Source organism: Eucalyptus grandis, chromosome 5 (genome assembly GCF_016545825.1).
Source record: "Eucalyptus grandis isolate ANBG69807.140 chromosome 5, ASM1654582v1, whole genome shotgun sequence".
Taxonomy (NCBI): domain Eukaryota; kingdom Viridiplantae; phylum Streptophyta; class Magnoliopsida; order Myrtales; family Myrtaceae; genus Eucalyptus; species Eucalyptus grandis.
This window is the reverse complement of record NC_052616.1, coordinates 43,864,709-43,890,909: the sequence shown is the minus strand read 5'-3', so window position 1 is coordinate 43,890,909 and position 26,201 is coordinate 43,864,709. Positions and strand designations below refer to the sequence as shown.

At 38.0% G+C, this 26,201-nt stretch overlaps 1 long non-coding RNA gene across 1 annotated transcript; it reads right to left on the bottom strand.

Annotated features, from left to right (window-relative positions):
* Positions 1-457: 457 nt before the first annotated feature.
* Positions 458-1,889, bottom strand: LOC104444986. Its single transcript, XR_725774.3, has 2 exons — positions 1,832-1,889; positions 458-1,724 (listed from the first exon to the last, which is right to left on the bottom strand). It is a non-coding gene; the product is annotated as an uncharacterized LOC104444986 (long non-coding RNA).
* Between the last annotated feature and the right edge of the window lie 24,312 nt (positions 1,890-26,201).

Sequence of the window (26,201 nt, the reverse complement as noted above, 5' to 3'; positions counted from 1 at the left end):
GAAATGACATTAGTGATTAACTAGTGTAATCAAGTCCCAATCCTAATTTCTCTGGTTATGCAGAAGCAAATGTTCATTCCAATATTTAGCTTGGGTTTCTAATCAACCCACCCCAAATTGATTAGTGGCGACTCCTTTTTAAAAGTATATCACAAGTAAAAACCCAAACCTAAAGTTGTGAATTGATAGGTTTGGGAGAGCTAACCGAACCATTAGCCTTCGCAAGCGCTCACCCTAATCAGGGGCGCTGAAAAAAGAGGTCGCAACAATACCCCAAGTTTATATCATGCATGCATGGCTCTACGCTCTTCAATTCACATTCCTTCTTCCATGCTAGTTGGTATCAGTTTTTGCACATAAGGAGATGTTATAGTATTGAATCACAAACTATTAGGTGAAGAGAAACCACAAGAATAAAGCCTAATCAAATTCATCAATCAAGCAGTATGAGATAGACTTCAGCAATTTAACTCAACCATCTCAAGTATTATATCAAATTACACGTGAGGAAGAGCGTTACATAGATACGTTGGATATACAGTGGGATTTTCTTTTTCTCTACCTAGATTCAATGACAACTTTTACACTTTCAAAGACAATGGTATCTTTGAGGGTCCCAAAAATAGACAAAATAGGGAAGTACCTTGGTATTCCCTCAGATTGGGGAGGCTCAAAGAAAGATGTGTTCGCCTGGATTTTGGCTCGAGTGAACAAAAAATTAGAAAGTTGGAAGGAAAATTTGCTGACTAAAGCAGGAAAGGAGATATTAATTAAATCAGTGGTGCAGGCTATTCCACAATACGCAATGTCTATTTTCAAGATCCCGATATCTATATGTAAAGCAATTGAGCGGAAGATTGCTAATTTTTGGTGGAAAAATGGGAAAAACTCTACTAGGATTCATTGGAAGAAATTGGAGACTTTGAAACTTAGGAAGGATGAATGAGGGCTTGGCTTTAAAGATTTACTAGCTTTTAATGTGGCAATGCTAGGAAAGCAAGCATGGTGGATTTCATAGCAACCTAACTCCCTATTGAGTAGACTAATGAAGGGCTTATACTACCCTAATTGTGACTTTCTGGAAAGCTGGAAATGGCTCAAGACCCTCGTGGGGATGGCGAAGCATTGTTGTGGGAAGGATTCTATATCTCCAAATGTTATGTGGTCTATTGGTAATGGTCAGCAAATTTTGGTAAGGGAAGATAAATGGCTAAGAAGCGGACTAATTGGAGGCCCGAGCTACGAGAGATGCGCTAGAGAAGGTGGGCGAACTCATAGAACAGGGGAATGGCACATGGAATGAAACAATGATCCGAAGGATGTTTGATGAACAAAGGGCGATAGAAATCCTTACTATACCTATTGGATTACACACATCAAAAGATAAATTGGTATGGATGCAGAATAAATCTGGGTCATATACAGTAAAGAGCAGATACTTCAACATAAGAGATAGCGCAGCAACCCCACACCACAACAAAGCTACTTCCTCCTACCAAACAAAGCTAGATATTTGGAAACACATCTAGTGTTCAAGAATTCTACCCAAAGTATGGCTATTTCTCTGGAACACATGCCAAAACGCATTACCTACAGTGGATAATTTATACTAGAGGAGAATAGTACCAGACCCACTTTGTCCCATATGTCAAAAAGAAGCGGAGACCATAGAACACACTTTGCTGTTATGCCCATGGACAGCTCAAATCTGGCAAGACAACTCACTACAAATAAAGATAAGTAGATTAGGGTTAACAAGGGTGGATGACTGGCTGCATATACATAAAGAATACCCTCAAAGCGCAACAAAGTTTAACCATATCGCAACTACCTTGTGGTGTATCTGGCAAGATCGAAACCAGTACATTTTCAAGTTAAAAGCCATGCACCCGAAATAAACTTTGTATAGATCAGCTCTACAAACAAATTTCGAAATCTAGAACTAGATTGCAGCCAAGGAGAAACAGAGAGAGACTTACATGCACCGGTGGCAACCCCCACCCTCCGGTTCACTCCGAGTCAACATCGATGCCTCCTTCGTCCGACAAGAAGTCGAGTTAGCGAATTTGGATGAGAACAGAGGAGGGACGGCAAACAAAGCAGCCATCGCCTGCATCTGCAGGGACTCACGGGGACACCTAATCGATGGATTCTCCAAGAAGGTGGAAATGTACTCGGTGGAACAAGCAAAAGCAATCTCCCTCTTGGAAACCCTAGCCTTTATATCTGGACGCACGAACTACAAATGGGAAGTACACTCGGACTGTCTGACGCTCGTGTGGGGGGTTTTGTTCGAAGAAGACGTGAGCTGGGAGTTGTTGCCGATCTTGGACCAGATCAAAGGAAAATTAAAAGAATTCCAAAACCTTTCCTTGGCCCATTGCAGTAGAGAGGCCAACAAGCCCGCGGACTAGATTGCAAAAGCCCAACGCGAGAATTCTCTTCCAAGTAATTGGGTAATTAATCCCCCTACAGCCTTGTTTGATTTAATATGCGTTGATGTTCTTGATGTAATCACTCCGAACTTTCCGAAGTAAATGAAGAATCAACGTATTTACGACCAAAAAAAAAAAAAAAAAGACAACGGTATCTCCCCCACAAGGACAATATTGAATACGTTGGAAAAGGCGGCTAATTTTCTTTCTTATTTAGCTTGGTTCGAAACTTTAAACCAGATATCTAGTTGGCCTGTTGAATTGAGTGAATTGTGTCATTTACTATCATTCGACCGGCAACATCATACACAAAATCTTTTATTTGCACTTGATAAAATACTTAAATATTAGACCACAAAATAATGCAAAGAACGATAGCAAAATGAGTGGTCCACGGTGCAATCATGAACTGCTAACAATGTGAACGGCATAGGCTATGTCTTGACAAGTCCCGGTGTGGTATACAAGACTGTCAACTAGCTACCGATAAAGAGTAGGATTCAGAAGAGGAGTACCATCTTTGTCACTAAATTTGGCATTAATCTCGAAGGGAGTTGCAGCAGTCTTGTTATCAGTAAGTCCCACTCAAGAAAGAAGATCACTAACATATTTAGCTTGAGAAAGATAATATATAAAGGAACCCGAAGTAACCTCCAAGCCTAGAAAATAATTGAGTCAGCTAAGATCTTTCATTTCTAACTACTCACTAAGATATTGCTGGACATTTCTAATGCTGGTATAGTCATCGCCCATGATAATCATGTCATCTACATATAAAAGAAGTAGAATATACCCTAAGACGTTCGTTGAACAAATAAAGCATTGTCATAGGAACTGGATTTAAATCCAAGGCATTTCATAGTAGAGTTGAACTTAGAGTACCATGCACGAGGAGCCTACTTCAGTCCATATAGTACTCAATGTAATCGACAAACTTTATTAGAGGTAGTGTTACAGGAGGAGGTTCCATATATACTCCCTTAGTAAGATCATCATTAAGAAAAGCAATATTCTGTGGTGGAGAGCCGATCGATTCAGAAATCTAAATGGTGGTTTATTATCTAAATTCAGAAATCTACAAACCATCTTTTGCTGGTCTCACGGACATCGATTTGAGTGATGGGAAGATTTCTCTGAGGAGTCTGATCGATCATTTCGTGGTGGAGAGCTTCGGGTCGGAGGCAAGACGTGCACCACGTCTAGGGTGTACCCCACACTTGCGGTGGTTGACAACGCCCGTCTCTTCACCTTCAACAACAAGACTGAGACGATCATGATCGAGACTCTCGACGCCTAGAGCATGAACCAGCCTGTCATTGATGATCTAACATCATTCGCTTGATTTATCTATAAAGACTTGCCTTTTTTTTATTTTTATATTCACCATGCCAATCTTTTGAATTCAAAAAAAAAAAAAAAAAAAACTGCGATCTAATATTTAAGTATTCGATCAGCACTAATGTGACGTGATGATCAAACTTAAGAAGCTTCGGGTAGCTCAATTCTGGTTTGGCGTGGGAAAAAAGCCCTAAGTGACGGATTAAACAGATGAATGTGTCGGCACTAAAGTCAAAGTACTACTGATTGAAAGCTCTTTCCAAAAGCATTGGAGATCGACAGATCAGCCTTTTGAGCAACCACAAAGCACACGTAGTAATTGCACTGAGTACATATGTTTTTTTTTTTGTGAAACCGAACTAAGTGCATGTGTTGAACCAAAAGGATGTAGGCTTTACGCTTGTCATTTTCAAAATAAAATAAAATAAAATTAGCTTGAGCGTCATTTGGGGAATTTTTGTTTATTGCGTGCTTAGCTAAATAAATCACAATGCACGACCTCCAAAATTCATATAATAACTTTTACCATAATTGCCCCTATTTCATTATTGAACTTCGTCAAAAAAAAATCTCAGACCCAAGCCCTAGTATTCCCCACCCCCCCCAAGCACACCACCGCTGTCGCAACGCTTGTGTAGCGATATCTCGCCATCTTTCGGATCTAGACTCACGACCTCAGACATTGTAACGCCTGATGCTGATAAAAATTGGGCTCGCAGCCTAAGACTTGATCTCATGTGCCTAGTCGCGCAAGAGAGAGAGAGGATGCACAAGGATGGAGCATAGTGGCATGGATGAGAGTGGCATGGGGCTCGGATAGATGCATATCGAGGCTCCGATATATTAGGGTGTGGTTAATACTCTCCATCAATAGGTAGAAACAATTTTAAGCATACACAATTAACATAATAAAAATGATCATGCGAGTGCGCAAGTAATAACTTAATTTAAGTATAATTAAATTACTTGAGGAGATTAAAAAAAAAGCCTTCATGCACTAATTAAATCTTCAAATAAAATGTTCTGCAAGATGTGAACTAAAGACCAATCAACCATTTGATGTATTCCTGACTTAGATATAATTTGCTAATATGATTATGGACATCACAAGGGGTCTTTGGATCGTTGATGCTCGATTCCTTCGCTGGGGTGGATGAAATAGGCGGCATATAGATCTCCTCAAAATTTTAACTTATTTCGACTTAGAACAAATACATACTCACTACTTAAGTGCAACCGCAGATTGGACTCTCTAGCAATCCGAAAAGTCTGATTTCTCCTTCAAAGACATATTTTAAAATATTATTTCATCATCTCCACCAGAAAAACTCAAGAATAATGACTTAGAATACTCTCCACAAAATTTGAGAGCGATCCAACAGTTAATGAATGTGAATTTGTCGATTTCGTAAAACTACACTTTGGAATTTTTTAAGGGGGTCGCAGGAGGGACAGAACTCGTGTGTATGTTTTTTTTTTTTTTTTTTTTTTGCTCTCTCTTATGTCATTTTTATTTTCTATTGGTGTATTGCTAGCCTCTAATTGTGAATGATCTTGGTTTATATAGGGTTAAGCTTAGGGTTGTCTCGCAAAAACCGAGGATATCTTTATTTCCTATTTTAGATTATGTGATATTTCTTATTAGAGTATACACCCTTTCTTATTTCCTATAATCAATATTTTACAATATAAAGCTTAACTAACCCCCAAGTTTGCTTCAATAAATTAATATTTCCTAATTTGAGATACCACATTTGCTAGGCAAACGTATATTCGGCCACTTTAAAGGAACTTTGGGCATGTCCTAATTTTGCGCTTCTATAGGCTTAGTAGACAATTAAATTACGCTCAAAGCTTCACTACAGTTTATGTGGATCTATTACTGTTAAACAAAAAATGCTCCTAATATACCAATGCAAGTTAAAATTTTATTTCTCTCGGAATCGGGGTCGATCCCTAATTTTCTATGTAATAACAACTAAATGAGTTGGCAAAATTCAAGTGTCAACAAGTTATAACTGCACTCCCAAATTTCCATACATCCTATCCGCACGCTAATCTCATCCACAAACAATTACAGCATCCAAGGCCGTAGGCTAATCAACCGTTTCTTGGTACCCCTGCCCTTTAGTCAATATTCTTGTCCTTATGTCCTCCTCATGCTTCCAACACTTAACCAAATTTTAGGATAACGAATTATTTGCAAGCTTGGTTGATGAACTTTGTTGAACACCTCTCAGCTATTTGTCGATGTCAATTCCATATAGTCGTCGATGATTCTTCTTCACAGATGTCGATATTCATGTCATGTTGATCGTCTAATGGCTTAAAGTACTTTCATTGACCAGTCTTCCTTGATCGATTGCACTCCAGCGCTCATCACTAGTTATATTGTATGGTTGTCAAGAGCCACACATCGTGGTCATCGATAGATGGTTTTGTAATGGTCAACAACCATATCATGTAGCTATTGATAATAAGCCAATAACCAAATTCAATTAACCAACTAAATCCACTGTTTATCGATTTAAAAGAGTTTGGTTTTTCTTTTATTTTGTGCGTTAACTGGTAGTCATTAATCACAAAAAGTTCTTTACCCAATAGAAGAGAGAGCGAGCAACAAAGCTTCTCCTCCATATATAGGTACGAAATCTCGTGTTGCTTTTGCTCAATACTGCACGATACAATGTATCTTCAGCATGGTGGGAAATCTACACATAAAGCAATGTCCAATCCAATGATTTCAGTTCCATGAACAAAATGGACAACAAGTGACTGAACTGGTTGTCCGGTACCTTTCGCGTATCTACTTTGACCATTATAAAATTGGAAAGGTAACCATCCTTAAGCACTATATATAGGATGTCCTACTCTGATTCTCCATCAACCCAAGACCTTTTCCGCCACCTTCAAAGGAAATAAAAATGGCAATGGGCGAGTTCAAGATTTATCTGTGCCTAATGCTGATATTGCTTTCTTTTCCGAGCTCCCGTGCACGAGTTTCCCATGTCGTGAACCGAGGGAAGACAAATAAGTCCGGTGGTTCGACCATTACGTGAAGACTATGGAAAGGGAGATAACATGCAAGGAAGCTATTATGAGCTTATGAGGGCGAGTCCCAGAGGTCCTGATCCGCAACATCATTGAAGTAATGAGTAATGGATCAATCGAACAAGACGGATGTCACATTTTTCTATATGTGAATGGCGTCCTAGGGAGACAATGCTCTTTTTCTTTATTGTCTTTCTGAATTTTACTATGTCATTTTCTAATGTAATATCATAGTCGGGTTTTGACATTGAGTTGTTCGTGATTTATGGCGCTGGTGGCCTTTTACTGCTGCAAGTTGTTCAACTTCCGCAAAACTGAGAGGGGTACACCTATATTAGTTGATTCCTACGTAACTTGCAGAAGCACTGGCTAATTTTTTATGTGCTTCAGTATTGTCTGGATTTCTTTGGAAAATTAATATGATTGGCTCTTGCTTCATTCCAATTTCTTAATTGTATGTATTACCAGTACCTTTGCAGTTTAGGTAGACATTGTTTTATCCTCGTCAATGAGGATCTTCATGCTTGGACTTTTTAGATCAATGACCGCTATGAGTTCCCTATGAAACTTCATCTTGACCACAAGAATAGATGATGCTCTTGTCAAAATAGTTCTCAAAATAGAAGAAACCCAAAAAAAAAAAAAAAAAAAAAAAAGTCAGTCCAAGGGTCAATAAAGTCAATTCCCAGTCCTACAAATTGGGAGCTGACCTTGTTTGGTATGATTCCATGTTTCAAGGTGAAACCAACCCATCTTAGAATCAATCACCCCTACACATTTACAGTGCTTTGACATCAAGAGGTGTTGTGTTAGCAAAATTCCCAAAAGATTAAAACCTATTGGGTGAAGCCATTAAGGATATATCCATGGTAAAATCCCTAAAAGCCAAAAAAGTCAATCCTCATCCTCTCTCTCTCTTTTCTCTCTTATCTCTCCTTCTCTCTCTCTCTCTTCTTTCTTCCCCTCACGACAGAACCAGCTTTTCTTCTCCTTCTTTTCTTCGCGTGCGAACCAGGAGCACGGAGATCGCAGCTCGCCGAGAACCGCTCGCCGCTACCGCCGCACCGCCGCCCGCACCCGTGCGCCCGTCGCCGTCCCGCTGTCCGTCGCTCGCTGCCGCTCCTCCCTCCGCGCGATCCAGCCAACCCAGCTGCTGTTCCGCACCGACCAGCCACTAGAACATTGCCCCCGACCAGCAGACCCACGAAGCTGCCGTGCTTTGGGAACAATCCCCACCTCCCCCCGTGGTCCCCGGCTGGCAAAATTCCGGAACCGGAATATTGTGCTGATGTTAATGACCCTCGCCTAAGCATCATAAGGATCGGCGATTTAATTATTTGATTGAGAAATCAACTCGATATTGAAAGTGAATTGACAGCAATTTTTGCTAGCCACTGGCAAGGGCCAACCATAGTGACACCACCACACAAGGGAGGTCAGATACTCCTCCGTGGAGAGTGATTTGTATGACCTTGCATCCAACCCTCCCCACCTCGATGCAAGGATCAACCAACCCTCGTGGAGTGATGGCCAAAACACTATGTGAGGGCTTGCAAATCATCGTTCAAGTCTAGGTGAGATCTAGGCAAGGGCTTGCAGGCCCTTGCCCATTCCCCATGAGGACTACCGCATAATTCCAACTAATTTATGGGTGCTTTTTTTCCCTTCTTTATCTTTCCAGCTTAGGTTATTTTCCTTCATATGGACATTGTCAATCAACAATATCTATTCAAAAAAAAAAAAATAAAAGCTCACAATAGTTTTTTCAATCACTCAAATTGAACGGATTTTACATTAGTATTTGATTGTATTTTTGGGTAAATTTGGAAATTTGATTACATAAATTTAAAGTATTAGTATTTAGGACTTGATTGTATTTTTGTTATGAGTATTGGGAATTTGAATGTAATTTCTCCCTTGATTTTATCTCAAGAGAGAAAAATGAAAAGGTACGTATGCATAGTGTATATATGATTTGCTCCACAGTTAAGCATGCTTAACGGTACCAGGACCAATCAAGTGATAGACATGAGAATGGCGGTGTGGTTGGACCTGAGCAACCCACACCATCCCCCATATTTAATAGGGAATAAACAGATTGCAATCACAAAAAACAAAACTAGGCTATCATGATGAAATTTTGAATAGTATAAAACAATGTCTACCTAAACTGGAAAGATACTGGTAACACATACAATTAAGAAATTGGAATCAAGCAAGAGCCAGTCAAATTAATTTGCCAAAAGAAATGCAGACTATACTCAAGCACATAAAAAACTAGCCAGTGCTTCTGCAAGTTACGTAGGAATCAAATGACAAATAATATAGGTGTACCCCTCCCAGTTTTGCAGAAGTGGAACAACTTGCAGCAGTAAAAGGCCGTCAGCGCCCATACAAATAAAATGAAGTACACTGCAAACTAGGGAAAAAAGAAAAGCAGAACCGGTCGGTTCCAACGATCCTGTCCATTGGTCCGATTTCGCAGAAGGAATCGGAACCAGACGGTTATTGTTGGTTCCTATCTTCATGCTTGAACTTTTTAGATCAATGATCACTATGAATTCTCTATGCAACTTGACCTCCACTGCGAGAATATATGATGCTTAAATTGTCAAAACTGTTCTCTGAATAGAAGAAACCCAAAAGAAAATGCCGGTCCAAGGGTCAATAGGATTGATTTCCGATCCTAGTTTCAAGGCGGAAATCAACCCGTCTTAAAATCGATCGCCCCTACACATACAATTCCTAGACATACAATGATTTCATGTCAAGAGGCGCCGCATTAACAAAAGTCCCAAAAGATTAGAAGAGAAAAAGCAAAACTAGTACATCGCCCTCGCTGCCTCCCCCACTTTCGCTGGCAGAAGCATCACAAGGATCTGCGAGACTACAACTTTTGCTAACCACCCTTGCATGGTGGTGGGACCACCACTTGCCACCACCCCACTTGCCACCACCACACATGGGTTGGTCAAGCCTCGTGTCCAACCATCACCACCTCGATGCAAGGGGCGACCAGCCTTCATGGAGTGGTGGCCAAACCACTGTTAGAGGGCTTCCAAATCCTTGCCCAGGTTTAGACGAGATCTAGGCCCCAGGCTTGCAAACCCTAAACTACTTCCCACCAGGACCGCCGCTTTATTCCAATTAATCTATGGGTGCCTTTTTTCTTCCCTTCTATATCTTTCTATCTTAAGTTATTTTCCTTCATATGGAGTGTCAATCAACAATACATCTATTCAAAATATTTTTAAAAACTCACGGTAGTTTTTCGGTCACTCAAATTGAACAGATTTAATAAAAGTATTTAGTTGTATTTTTTGGGTAAGTTTGAAAACTTGATTATGTAAATTGGAAATATTTTGGACTTGGTTGTACTTTTGTTATGAGTTATAGAAATTTGACTGTAATTTATCCCTTGAATTTATTCCGAGAGAGAAAAATGAAAAGGTACATATGCATATTGTATATATGATTTCCTCTACAGTTAAGCATGCTTTAACGGTACCAGGGCCAATCAAGTGAACAAACAGATTGAAATCACTAAAAAAATAAAAATAAAAATAAAAATAAAAAAAAAAAAAAATAAAAAGGGATATCATAATGAAATTTTGTAGCTTTGGCCCAGTTTCTTTGTCTTAATTGCCTGTCGTGACCAAATTTTATAATCGTGGTACATTCGCCACAATGAAAAAAATTTGGCAGGAAAGATGAACCACTACAATAAAGATTTCACCCAAACAACTACCAAATTTTGTCCTTGTCCCTCTCCTCTCCCCCAAAATAATTGGGTTAAGGCCACTTGAAAATAGGTTAAAGGTTTGAACTTAATCAAATTATAGGATTTTTAGAGTACTTTATGAAATCAAAGTTTAAACCAAACCAGTTCACGAGACTTATAAAGTGTTTAGTAAGAATTCAAGATAGTTAAGACCTCTATGGTTGCGCCCTAGATTGTGTAAAAACAAAATTTGTTTGCATAGTTTTAAGTTTCAATGACATATGGCTTTCTGACATTGTATTAAAGTATTGATCATGAACTAAAATCCTCACATCCGTTAGACGCTATATGTCAATAAATCCTATTCAAATCCAGTGTTCAAGTGATAACGGATTTGTGCTGCAGCATCTTCTTATTTGCTAATTGAGACCAAAACCGACTAGCATGGAAGAAAGCATGTAAATCGAAGAACATAGGACCACGCATGCATAATATAAACTTGGGGCATGAAGGACTCCAAGGCTTGGTTCTGACACCACATTAACAAGACCAACCCAAATACATAAATTATTAAGTGGAAAGAAAGTCCAATCAAATCCATTAGTCAAATAATGTGAGATAATATTTCAGCAATTTAGCTCAATCATTTCTAGTATTATATCAAATTATAAGGAGAACGTTGCATAGAAGCATTGGATAAATGATGGAATTTGCTTTTTCTCTACCTAGATTCAGCGACAACTACGGCAAGGACAAAACTGAATAAGATGGAAAAGGCCAAATCTATTTTGTTAGCACTTGTCTTCCATGATGACCAAACTTAAGAAGCTTCGGGTGGCTCGTTTCTGGTTTGACGTAGGAAAAAGCTGAAAGTGACGGATAAAAGAGATGAATGTCTCGGCATAAAATAAAATAAAAAAGCCGACCGACTGAACATTTATAAGCCAAATGGAAAGTTCTTTCCAAAAGCATTGGGCTTTGACAGATCAGCCAGAAGGGAGGTGCTATTGAGCAGCCAGACAGCACACGTGGTAATTGCACTAAGTGCACATGTTGAGCCAAAAGAATGTAGGCGTCACGCGTGTCAAGACAACATTTTTTTTTCAAAGAAACAAAATTAAATTAGCTTGAGTGTCATTTGGAAATTTTTGTTTGCTGCGTGCTTAGTTAAACAAATCATAATGCGCGACCTACAAAAGGGTCAAAAGGGTTTAGCATCCTCTAAAGTCATGATAAAAAGCTTTTCCATTTGATATGGTCAAATTGCCCCAATTTCTTCATTGAACTTAACCAAAAAACTCCAACCCAAGCCCTAGTATATCCCCACCTCTCTCTCACCACCCCTCCACGATACCACTGCCGTCACACCACTTGTGTCGCAGTATCTTGCCATCTTTCGGATCTTGATTCATGACTAAACCCATTAAACGGGTGACTTAGGTCAGATTTGGGTTTGACTAGATCCAAATTATTTTAATCCATTTTGACTCATTTTCATATAATACAAACATAGTGACCCACACCTAATCCAACTTGAACCATACTTATACATATACCCGATCCGATCCATATTAGTAATCACATCCATATTAATAATCTAGATTTAACCAAATCTCAAATTGAGATGAGAATGAAATGCGAGTATAAGATCAAATGAAAATAAGAGAATCATAAGGAAGAGTTGAGTCCAAATAAGTGGTGAACTCATTTAATATCCATATTATTTTGAGTTTCACCACTCTAAACTCATTTATGACTTATTTATTGAATAACTAACTCATGTAATAATTATATGAGTTTGGAAATGAATTTCTGACCATTTTGACAGATCTAATTGTAATTTCAAATATTGCATCGCCTAATGGCGGCAAGAGTAGGCTCACAACCCGAGATCTAATGTTGTAAGCCTAGCCGAGGGTGGGGGAAGAGCAATGATGGGTCTTGGTGGCCAGGGCGGGGCGACAGGGGGCTTGGACAAATGTGGAGCGAACCTCCGACGGAGGCCTGTCGTGGGACATGGATCGTTGTTGCTTCTGTGTTCTCTATTTCTTCGGTTTTTGGGCAAAGTTTGTTCATGGGTCAGAAGATAGAGGGGGACAAAAAGGGAGAAGAGGGGAAGGGAAAAAGGAAAGAAAAATAGGAAATAAATTTAAGCCGTTTAACCAGCCTAATGATATCAATCTCTCAACTTGTAACATTCAAATGCAAACTTTTCCTAATTTTGCAGGATCCCAGTCCGTAAATCGAAGATGTGGGGATGTCAAAACTCCGCATGCACATGTTGTGATGTATTGGCCAAAAAGAAAATTGCTAAGGGTTATTCTATTTTGTCAGTCAAATGAAAATGATTATTAATGGATGGAACTACCATGGTATCCCACTAATCATCTTTTTATAATAGATGCATGTTCACATGGTATTGGGAGAAATTACCAATAAAGCCTTGAACCAATTACATTTGTACAAATTCAGTTATGAACATTTCAAAATATCAATTTAGTCATAAATGTTTTTATAATATATTAATATAGTCTATCAATTAATTTTGACCAGAAATCACTGATGGGTTGTCAATTATCATATGTGGCACAACAAACATTGTCATGAATAATTTTTGAAATTTTTTATAATTTTTCTAATTTTTTTAATATTTTCCTTTCTTTTTTTTTTTCTTTTCTTTTCTTCTCTTTTTGTCGAGTGAACGTAACTACTGGTGAGGGCCTCCCTCCCTAGATCTAGCGAGGGCAAGGCCTGGGGAGTCCACTTTAGCCTGCTTGTCGAGCCTCTCTTGGGCGAGGGCGAGCACCAATGAGGGGCCTCTATCACTAGATTTGGCCAGCCTCTCTAGCCATCACTTGTGTTCGATGGCCGATTGCAAAAAGAAAAGGGAAAAATAAAGAAAAAAATTGTAAGAAGTATTCACATTAGTGCCAGCTGTCTCATGTCAATCGTGCCACATAGGATGACCAGAATCCACATTAGCAATTTCTTGTCAAAATTGGTTAAATAGATTACATTGACAAATCATCAAAAGGTTAATAACTCAATTGATATAATTGAAAGGTTTAGCATTGAATTGGTATAAGTACAATAGATTTAAGACTTTTTTGGTAAATCAAAGATGTGAGGCAAGACTACCGTGGTACTTTATCACTCCCATCCACATTATCTACTGTACCAATCATCATTTCATAATAAATGCATGTCCACATGGTATTATGTTATCTTGATGTTTTATTACTGACTTAATCAATATTACTATACATCCGGTGACAAGAATGTGGTCATCAATACAAGTGACAATATATCGCTTCACTCTTAAAAGATCAGTAAAATGCAAGACAACTAAATTTCATTGAAGATTACGGAAATAAAGCCACTTCTGGGTGAACGAGATTGCCGGACCCTAGATGATGTGAAATTCATTATGTCTACAAGTTGTGAACAACAGTGCCATGGCGTCAAGCTTCGCGCGATCGAAATCTTTTAATATATCTAGCATTGCTCAAATTATGCTCGCTCGGCCAAAAATAAAAAGCTACGCAGAGGAACTTCTCCGATTCTTTTTGTTGAATGAAGGGGTTGGCGAGGCTACGTTGGCCAGAGAGTCTGATTTCTGAACCTATTGCTTTCCCTAGGCTATGTAACCATTAATTACGTCTAATTGAAAAAAAAAAAAAAAAAAGGACGAGAAAGCAAAGCTTTTACAGAAAAAGAGATCATGGAGGATATCCCTAAGACTTGACACAAAATTACTTAAAATGAATGCAACCTACATGCAATTCTAATTACATAGAATATGGTCGATGATAAATTAATCCTATTAATTAAACAAGGAGTGATTAATTATTTATGTGTTTTCTTTTTAACAAATAAAATAAATAAACTCTAGGGCACCTATCGGGACCTAATTAACTTTAATTAAAAAGAAAAGTGACCTATTGATGCAACGCCACCTCTTTATCTTGGTATTTAATGTTTATGAAAAATTAAACTATATGCAATGCATGGGATGAGCCATCTTTGAGATTTTCTTTGCAAGTTAAATTAGAAAACTACCTAACGTATATAATAACTTAATGTAAATTAGGAAATAATGTATATTAAATCCTCACTTGAATCAAGTAATTTCATAATCACTACTCGGTTCCTAAGATTTGCAATTTTAAGTTAGGAAACTTAGTGGCACGTTATCCTAAATGTATTTTTTTTTTTTTTTTCCTTGTATTTTTCATATTCATAATAGGAATGACATGTAATACTAAAGCCCACGTGATTAAGTATTCACCACATCCAATGGAGGATATAATGGTAATCGGGGATCTGATCTTAGGTCTTTAAGATCGAAAATCCAATTACATGTACGACTCGAAAGAGGGAATTTCCTATTTATGATATGCCTAAAATCTTCATCAAACCAAAGTTAGAATCTTGATACACACAATTTAAGCAATTAAATATTGAAATTGATAATCGTTTTAGGGAAATTACCTAAATTGAGACCCCAAATACAAACACAACTAGCTAAGGGTATTCAGCAACTAACAAGGCCAAGAATGGGAAAATTGTCCAAAAAGTCCTAAACTTATTGCATTTTTATCAATTCAATTATAAACCTTTCAATTTTACCAATTGAATCATAAACCTTTCAACATTTTGTCAATTGAGTCCATCTAGTCAATTTTGACTGAAATTCGCTAATGTGGACATTGACCGTCTCACGTAGCACAGCCAATACCGGAATGGATAAAATTGATTATTTTTTAATTGTTTCAATTTTTAATAATTTTATATATTTTAAATTTCTTTTTTCTTTTCTTCTCTTTTTTTTTTTTTTTTCTTCCTCTAGTCGGTCGCCCAACCTCCAATGACTGTCCAGAGGCCATTAATGGCAAGTTGCTGATCTAGCTAGGGGCAACCTCCCTATCCTCAAGTGAGGCTCACCCTTGCCAAAGGCCAACAAGGCGCTAGATCTGGTAAGGGCCGACTATGAAGGCGACCTCGCCAACCTTGGGCAAGGCTCACCTTCGCCAAATCTAGTGAGAGCGAGCCTTGCTTGTGGCCAGTGAGGTCACCTCTCACCAAATCTCAGTGAAGGTGACCTCACCTCTAGTGAGACCAACCGCCTTGAGCCTCCCAAGGCTGACAAGGTTGCCCCTCACTAGATCTTGGCGAGGGCGACCTCACCTAAGGCCAACTCTTGTCGATTGTGGCCTTTGGTTGTCACCTCGGAGAAGCTGGGAGAAGGACAAGGAGAAGAAGGAGAAGCAAAAGAGGCCAAAAATTTCAAAATTTAAAATTTCAAAAAAATTAAAAAATTAAAAAAATTTGAAGAAGAAGAAAATTGAAGTTAAAAACATTAAAAAAATAATTTAAAATTTCAAAAAAAATATATTAAAAAATTAATAAAATTTGCTAAGCGTCCCATGTTAGTAAATTCTAGCCAAAATTGGCTAAATAGACTTAATTAACAAAAAGTGAAAATGTTTAAGACTCAATTAGCAAAGTTGAAAGCTTTAAGACTGAATTAGCACAAGTGCAATAAATTTGAGACTTTTTAGACAATTTTCCTAGCCAAGAAGGGTAGCAGTGACAATGGACAGGTGGTGGCAAGGAGTCTGGCAAGGGCTAAGTCATTAGGCAGCATCAAGTAATCACATTAGGACAACGAGATTCACAATGGTGTGGCAAGAGGCGGCAAACAGTAACATCAGGGACTATGGACATCGCAAGGGATCTCTAGATCTTTGATGTTCCAATCCATTAGTGGGTTGAGGAAATTGATGTGTAGAGGTCTCCTCAAAATTTTAAGGCATTACAACTTATAACAAATGCATACTCACTGTTTACGTGTGATCGCGAATACGACTCTCTAGCAGTCCGATTTGCTCCTTCATAGACATATTTTAAAATATTATTTCCTCATCTCACTGGAAAAATTTAAGAATAATGACTAAGCATACTCTCCACAAAAATTGAGAGCGATCCAACAATTAATGAATGCGTATTTGTTGATTTCATGAAACTACGCACTAAAATTTTTCTGGGGCCGCAGGAGAGAGAGCTCGTGTGTGTATGACTTCTGTGCTCTCTTGTGTCATTTTTTGCTTTTTATTGTGTATTGCCAACCTCTAACTGTGAATCTTCTCTAACGGGTCTTGAGGATATCCCTATTTCCTGTGTTAGGTTACGTGATCTTTTTTACTAGGATATTAGAGTATACGCTCTTTCTTTTTTCCCTATAATCAAAATTTGACAATGTAAAGCTCAATTACCCCGAGTTTGCTTCAATAAATTAAAATTTCCTAATTTGAGATGCCACGTTTGCTAGGCACATGTATATTCGGCCACTTTAGAAGAACTTTGGGCTTGTCAAAATTTTGTGCTTCTGCAGGCTTAGTAGATAATTCAATTAAACTCAAAGTCTCATCACAGGTTATGGGGACTTATTACTATTAAATTAAAAATACTTCTAATATGCCAATGCAACTAAAAAACACTTTGTTTAGGGGTCAAGGTTGATTCCTAATTTTCTATGTAATAAATAACTGAATGAATTGCCAATATTTAATTGTCAACAGGTTACGGCTGCACTCTTAAATTTCCGTATTACCTATTTGCATGCCAATCTCATCCACAACCGATTATAGCTTCCAAGGCCACTAGGCCACTTAACCATCGCTTGGTATCCTTAGCTTCAATCGATATTCTAGTCCTCATGTCCTCCCCATGCTTCCAATACTTAGCCAAATTTTAGGATAGCTAAGTCTTGCAAGCTTTGTCGATGAACTTTGTCAAACACCTCTCAACTATTTGTCGATGTCGATTCCATATAGTCATCGATAATTCTTGTTCATTGATATTAATATTCATGTCATGTCGATCATTTTATGGCTTGAAGCATATTCATTGACCTATCTTTCTCAATCAATCGCACTTCAATGCTCATTGCTAGTTGTTTTGTATGGTTGTCAAGAGCCACACATTTTGATCATCGATAGATTGGTTTTGTAATTGTCAATAACCACATCATGTAATTATCGATGACTATGCTGGTCACATCAAGCAAAGTCGATCAACCTACTAAATCTACTGTTTGTCGATTTAAAAGAGTTTGGTCCCTTTTTTTTTTTTGGGGGGGTGTAAACAGTTGACGGTTCTTTACCCAATAAAGGAGAGAGTTTGAGCAACAAAGCTTTTCCGCCATATATAGGTAAGAAATGTCGTGTCGTTTTGTTCAATATTGGACAACACAGGACAGTGTGCCTTCAGCATGGTAGGAAATATACAAATAAAGCAATGTCCAATCCAAATATATTAGTTCCAAGAACAAAATGGACAACAATTGACTAAACTAATTATGCAGTACCTTTCGCGTATCTACTTTGACCATTAGAAAAATGAAAAGGTAACCATCCTTAAGTACTAAATATAGGATGTCCCAACTCTAATTATCCATAAAGCCAAGACTTTTTTGCCATCTTCAAAGGAAATAAAAATGGCGGTGGGCATGTTCAAGATTTGTTTGTGCCTAATACTGATATTGTTTTCGCTTCAAAGCTCCCTTGCACGAGCTCCCCACATCGTGAAGCAAGGGAAGACACTTAGGATGCTCGTGCGAGCATTACGTGAAGACTATGGAAAGGTAGATAACATGCAAGGAAGCCACTACGAGCTTATGAGGGCGAGTCCCAGAGGTCCCAATCCGCAACATCATTGAAGTAATAAGCAGTGGATCAATCGAACAAGACGAACACCCCCTTCTTCTATATGCGATAGCGTCCTGGGAAGCATGAGATCATGCTCTCGTTTCTTCATTGTCTCTCCGAATTCTACTGTCATTTTCTAATGTGATTCCATAGTAGGGTTTTCACGTTGAGTTGTCGATGGAGTTTGTGGGAATGGCGAGGAATAGTACTGCATGTGATGTGTTTATCATAAGCGGACTTACACTAGTAAAACATTAACTAGATGCTATTGACTAATCGTTGAGCTTTTGAATCTTGACAACTTGGAGAAGATCTAAGGTAGTGGAGCCAAAAGAGCTATGATGTCATCAAATATGAATGTGCACAAGTATTTTCGTTCTAGGTGTCATTGTCCGAAAATAAAACCAGGACCACATGATGTAAATTTGAAGTCCACGGAATGGCAACGTCGCCATGCTTTTTACACTGCGACGAGCCCTCACCAAACTGTGTATTGAGCAAATAAAAAATAAGCACAACCAACCCTTAGCATAGATTAGGGCCAAAAGAGAAAAATTTTAAAAAGAGATGACCGAATATGTTAAAGGTCCTTTTCACATAAATGTAAACGCGTTATCTTCTGCAATGATACTTTAGATGCGTTAATCTAGTCTATATGCTCGGTCAGAAAAGAGGATCACTATGAAGTATCATTGGTTGTGGATCTAGCATCCACTAGTGGAAGAAAAATTTGTTTGTCCGTACGTCATTTCGTATCACTCATACCACTTTCATAATGGCAAAATATTAAATCAAAAAGGGAGTTGGATGGACACCATTTTCATATTTCCACCAAGAAGTGACATTTGTGGATAAACGCAATCAAAATCCTAAAACATGCAAAGAAAAAGCAATTTAGTTTTAAAAAAATTAATTTACACAATTAAGTACTAAAAGTTGGCCGAAAAGTGCAATCAAGTATCTCTGTTATCACTGTCCAATTTGAGTGACAAAAAATATTGAATTGGCATTTGTCAACATTTTTCAGGATCACATAAATAGGGGTGAGCACCAGTTCCAAGTCAATTGGGAACGGCCCAAATCAGGCGATTTTCAGTTGCTCCCACATAAACTGGTCCACTTATCGATTCCACAAAATTGGAAACGGCAATAACCAGTTAAGTTCCCAGTGCGGAGCAAACCAATGGAAATGGCCTGGTCCTTTTTCTACTTTTCGAGTTTGCATTGTACTTCATTTTCTATGAATGACTTATGGCTCGGTGGCCTTTTACTGCTGCAAGTTGTTCAACTTCTGCAAAACTGGGAGGGGTACACCTATATTAGTTGATTCCCAAGTAACATGCAGAAGCACCGGCTACTTTTTTGTGCGCTTGAGTATTGTCTGGATTTCTTTTGTCAAAATAATGTGACTAGTTCATTCTTGATTCCAAATTTTTTAATCTTATGTTTTACCAGTAACTATCGAGTTTAGGTAGACATCATTTCATCCCTGTCAATGAGGATATTGATGCTTGCACCAATGATCACTATGAGTTCCCTATGCAACTAAATCTTGACAACGAAGATGGATGATACTTAAATTGTCAAAACAGTTCTTTTGAATAGAACGAATTCAAAAAAAAAAAAAAAAAAAAAAACCACTAGTCCTAGGTTAACCCTCAAAACTTGATCAAATCGGTCCAATCCTCTGGGGTCAATGGGGTTGATTCCTGATTCTACAAATTGCGAATTGATCATATGTTGTCCGATTCCTAATTTTAGAGTGGAACCAACCTATATTGGAATCGACCACTCAATATATAAACAATGATTTGATGTCAAGAGGTACCACATTAGCAAAAGTCCCAAAAAAAAAAAAAGAGAGAAAAAGAACTAGAACATTGCCCTCACTGCCCCAACCTTCATTGATAGACATTATCCCTAACATAGGCATCACAAGGATCGATGAGACAGCAACCCTCACTAGCCACAAGGACAAACAGCCCTTGCATGGTGGTGGCGCCACCACTTGTCACCACCGCACGAGGGCAAGTCAAGGCTCATGTCCAACCCTCACCACCTTGATGTGAGGGTCAACCAACCCTTGTGAGGTGGTGGCCAAACCACCACACAAGGGTTTGCAAATCCTCAAGTTATGATGTAAGTAATCACTTAAGTGCCTCTCGTAGTTAAATGTGAAAACTTCACTTAAGTGCCAAAACAACGTTGTTTAGCGTCATCTCGTGTAGTTTATGTGGGGCACGAGGTCATTCGCCTATCTATGTGAATAAATTTTTTATCAAAAAAAAAAAAAAAAAAACAAGCCACATCATTTAAAATTTTTGGCAGAAAAAACAACGTTAGTTATTTGGTGAGAAATTCTCGTTGTTGACACTTAAGTCTTCGTTTCTTCTCTAATATCGATACTATCTTTTGAAAATTTCAATGCTTATGTGTACTAAATTGTGGTATTTAAGGTGTTCTTATGATAATTCTATCGTTAAGCATGCTAATGGTACCATGGCCAATAAAGTGGCAATGGCGGCGTGGTTGGATCTGAGGTACCCACACCATCCCCATTTTTAATAGTGAATAAACGGAGTGCGATCGCTACAAAAGTAACTAGGCTATCATAATCAAATTTGTAGCTTTGGCCCACTTTCTTCGTCCCAATTGCCTATCCCGACCAAGTTTTATTATTGTGACACATTAGTTGCAATTGAAAATATTTTGACAAGATAGATGAATCATTTGCAACAACAGTATCGTCCAAACACCAGCCAGGTTTTGTCCTTGTCTTTCTCCCCTCCCCCACAATGGTTGGCATGGTTGATGAGTCAAGACCACTTGATTAGGGAAAAGGTGTGAACTTTATCAGATTACAGGATTTTTAGAGTACTTTGTACCTGAACCAAAGGTTTAAACCTCACTGATTCGCGAGACTTGTAAAGTATTTAGTAAGCCTACAAGATGGTCAAGACCTCTATGGTTGGGCCCTGAATTATGAAAAAATAAAATTGTTCACATAGGTTTAAGCTTTAACGACATATGGTTTTCTAACTCTGTATTGAAGTATTGATCATAAGCTTAAACCTTACATCTATTAGAGACTATATGTAGATAAAGCCTAGTCAAATCCAGCGTTCAAGTGATGACGGATTAGTACTGCAACATCTTCTTTTTTGCAAATTGAAACAAAAACCGACTAGCATAAAAGAAGGCATGTGAATTGAAGAACGTAGAGTCATGCATGCATGATATAAACTTGGGGCATGAAGGACTCTGAGGCTTGGTTCTGACGCCACTTTAACAAGACCAACCCAAATACACAAGTTATTTGGTGTAGAGAAACCACAAAAATAAAGCCTCATCAAATCCATCAGTGAAGCAATGTGAGATAGTAATTTAACTCAAGCATCTCAAGTATTATGTCAAATAATATGAGAGGGAGAGCTATAGATACATTGGATATACGGTGGGATTTGACTTTCTCTACTTTGATTCAGTGACAACTTTTACACTTTCAAAGAAAAGGGTATCCCCAAAAGGGACAATTTTAAATACGTTGGAAAAGGCAGCTAATATACATTATCTAACTTGGTTCGAAACTTTTAACCAGATATCTCGTTGGCCTGTTGAGTTGAGTGAACTGTGTCGTTTATTATCCGTTGACCGGCAACATCAAACACAAACTCTTTTGTCAGCATTAATCTTACATAATGACCAAACTTAAAGAAGCTTCGGGTAGCTCATTTCTGGTTTGGCGTAAGGAAAAAAGCCCAAAGTAACGGATAAAATAGATGAATGTGTCGGCATGTAATCAAAATACTACTGATTGAAAGATCTCTCCAAAACCATTGGGCTTCGACAGATGCCAAAAAGGGAGGCTCCTTTTGAGCAACTAGAAAGCACACGTAGTAATTGCACTAAGTGCATATGTTTTTGTCTTTTTGAAACCGAACTAAGCGCATATGTTGAGCCAAAAGAATATAGGCGTTACGCGTGTCAAGACCATATCTTTTTTTTTAAGTAAAACATAATTAAATTAGCTTGAGCGCCATTTAGGGAATTTGTGTTTGCTGCGTGCTTAGTTAAGCAAATCACAAAGCACGACCTCCAAAGTCAGGATAATAACTTTTATCATTTGAGATGATCAAATTGCCCTAGTATTTTCCCACACCTCTCTCTTGCTCTCACATCCCCTCCACCAAACCACTGCCGTCGCCCCACTTTTGTCGCGATATTTCACCATCTTTCGGATCTAGACTCATGACCTCAAAATTGTGTCACCTGATATATTGAGATGTGGTTAATACTCCCATTGATAGATAACCACAATTTTAAGCCTAAACAATTAATATAAGAGACATGATCATGCAAGTGTGCAACTAATAATTTAACTTAAGAGATAAATTAATTATTTGAGGAGACAAAAAAAAAAAAAACCTGCATGCACTGAGTAAATCTTCAAATAAATGTTCTGCAAGATGTTGACTAGAGACCAAGCAACCATTTAATGTATTCATGACTTAGATATGATTTCCAAATATGATTATGCAATGCCAATCAATTCTTTTTGGGTTTTTCTTGTTTAACATGAAATGATTTAATTTTAATATTATGTCTATGATCAATTAAAAAATAATCCTATTAATTAAACTAAGTGTGATTAATTATTTATGTGTTTTCTTTTTTAATAAATATAAAAACTAAATTCTACAACACCTATCGTGACCTAATTGACCTTTATTGAAAAGAATAGTGACCTATTGATGAAGTGCTAAGAATAGTGACCTATTGAGATATCTTTGAGGTTTCCTTTGAAAGTTAAATTAGGAAACTAAATAAAGTATATAATAACCTAATTTATATCAGGAAATGATTTATGTTACATCCTAATTTAAATTAGGTAATTTCCTAATCAGTACATGGGTTCCTAAGATAAGCAATTTTAATTTAGGAAACTTAATGGCATGTAATCTATCCTAAATGTTTTACTTTTTTTTGTATTTTTCATAATAAAAATATTATCTAAAATAATGACATGCAATATCTAAGCCCACGTGATTAAATATACACCACATCCAATATCGGATACAAGTTCAACTTAGAACAGATGCATATTCGCTGCTTACATGCAACCGCAAATTGGACTCTCTAGCAATCCGACCAATCTGATTTTCTCCTTCAAAGACATATTTTAAAATGCCTTTTCCATCATCTATACCAGATAACTCAAGAATAATGATTTAGCATACTCTCCACAAAATATGAGAGAGATCCAACGGTTGAAATGTTCGTTCGTCGATATCGTGAAACTACGCGTTGAAATTTTTCTGGGGAATTGCGGGAGAGAGAACTCATGTGTGTATGTTTTTTTGTGCTCTCTTGTGTGATTTTTCTTTTCTATTGTGTATTGTCAACCTCTGATTGTGAACCATCTCTAATGGGTTTATATAGGGTCAAGCTTAGGGTTGTCTTGCAAATACCGAGGATATCTTTATTTCCTATTTTAGGTTATGTGATCTTTCTTATTAGAGTATACACCCTTTCTTATTTCCCTATGATCAAAATTTGACAATATAAAGCTTAATTACCCCCAAATTTGCTTCAATAAATCAATATTTCCTAATTTGAGATATTTGGTTTGCCAGGCACATGTATGTTCAGATGCTTTAAAGGAACTTTGGGCTCGTCCCAATTTTGCACTTCTGGAGGCTTAGTAGATAATTCAATTATACTTAAAGCTTCACTACAATTTATAAGGACTTATTACCAACGCAAGGTAAAAATTTATTTCTTTTGGGGTCGCACTCAATCATTAATTTTCTATGCAATAAATAATAAATAAGTTACCAAAATTCAGATGTCAACATATTACAATTGCACTCCCGAGTTTCCATACCTCCTATTCGCACGCCAATCTCATCCACAAATAGTTATAGCATCCAAGGTCATAGGCCACTCAACTATTGCTTGGTACCTTTGCCTTCAGTTGGTATCCACCTCATGCTTGCAACACTTACCCAGATTTTAGGATAACGAATTCTTTGCAAGCTTCGTCGATGAACTTTATTGAACACCTTTGAGCTATTTGTTGATGTTGATTCCATATAGTTGTCGATGATTCTTCTTCATAGATTTCAATATTCATGTCATGTCAATCATCTAATGGCTTTAAGAACTTTCATTGACCAGTCTTTCTCAATCAATCGCACTCCAACACTCATCAATAATTGTATTGTATGGTTGTCGAGAGCCACACATTGTGGTCATTAATAGATTGGTTTTGTAATAGTTGATAACCATATCATGTAGCTATCATGCTGATCACAACAACCAAACTCAATTAACCAACTAAACCCACTGTTTATCAATTTGAATTTTTTTTTTGGCACATAAACCGATAGTCATTAATCGCAAACAGTCCTTTACCCCATAAAAGAGAGCGAGCAACAAAGCTTCCCGCCATAGGGAAAATTGTCCAAAAAGTCCTAAACCAATTGTATTTTTGTCAATTCAGTTCTAAACATTTTAATTTTGCCATTTTAGTCCTAAACATTTTCACTTTTTGTCAATTAAGTTCATTCGGCCAATTTTAGCTGGAAAATACTGACGTGGATGTTGGCGGTGCCATGTAGGACTGTCGGCACTGATGTGGATAATTTTTAATAATATCTTAATATTTTTTGAATTTTTATAATTTTTTCTATTTTTTCTGTTTTTTTCTTTCTTTTCTTTTTGGCTTTCTTCTTTGTCTTTTCCGGTGAGTCGGTCGGCCACGGGCGATAGCCGGCCACCCGCCATAGCCAGCCAACTAGCGTTGCCTACCACAGGTGAGGCCCCACCGGGCAAGGGCAAGCCCTAGCAAGGGGAGCCTTCGCCCAGGCACGACCCGAGAATGGTCACTTAAGCAAGGCCAACCTGCGCCCAAGCCAGGGCAGCTTCACCAGGCATCGGCCTAGCAACGACGACACCACATGAGGCCGCCTTGGCTTGGGCGAGGGCCGGCCTCACCACATCTAGCGAGGGGAGCCCTCACCCTCGCCCAAGCGAGTTTCGGCCTCCACCTAGACTGGATCTAGCGAGGCCGCCTTAGCTTGGGCATAGGTCGGCCTCACCTAGGCGACCCTTCCCAGGCCACACCTAGGCGAAGGCTCCCCTCACTGAGGCTCGCCCTCGCCCAACTTGGCCTCGCCTGTAGCAAGCGAGGCCAGTTGGCTAGCTATGACCAGTGGCCGGCCATCCCCTATGGATGGCCAACCACAAGAAAAGGCAAAGAAAAAAGCCAAAGAGAAAAAAAAAAAATAATAACAATAACAATAATAATAATAATAATTATTATTATTATTATAAATAATAATAATAATAATAATAATAATAATAATTCAAAAAATTAAAATATTATTAAAAATTGTCCACATCAACGCCGATGGTCCTACGTGGCACCATCGGTATCCACGTCAGCATTTTTCGGTCAAAATTGGCTAGTTCGACTCAATTTGTAAGAAATGAAAATATTTATGATTGAATTGGCAAAGTTAAAATATTTATGATTGAATTGGCAAAAGTGTAATAGGTTTAGGATTTCTTGAACAATTTTTCCTCCCGCCATATATAGGTAAGAAATCTCGTGCTGTTTTGCTCGATACTGCACAATACACGAATGTATCTTCAGCATGGTGGGAAATCTACAAACAAAGCAATGTCCAATCCAATGACGTTAGTTCCAAGAACAAAATGGACAACAAGTGACTGAAATGGTCATCCAGCACCTTTCGCGTGTCTACTTTGACCATTATAAAAATGAAAAGGCAATTTTCTTAAGCACTATATATAGGATGTCCCTACTCTGATTCTCCATCAACCCGAGACCTTTTCTGCTACCTTCGAAGGAAATAAAAATGGCGATGGGCGTGTTCAAAATTTATCTGTGCCTAATGCTGATATTGCTTCCGCTTCCAAGCT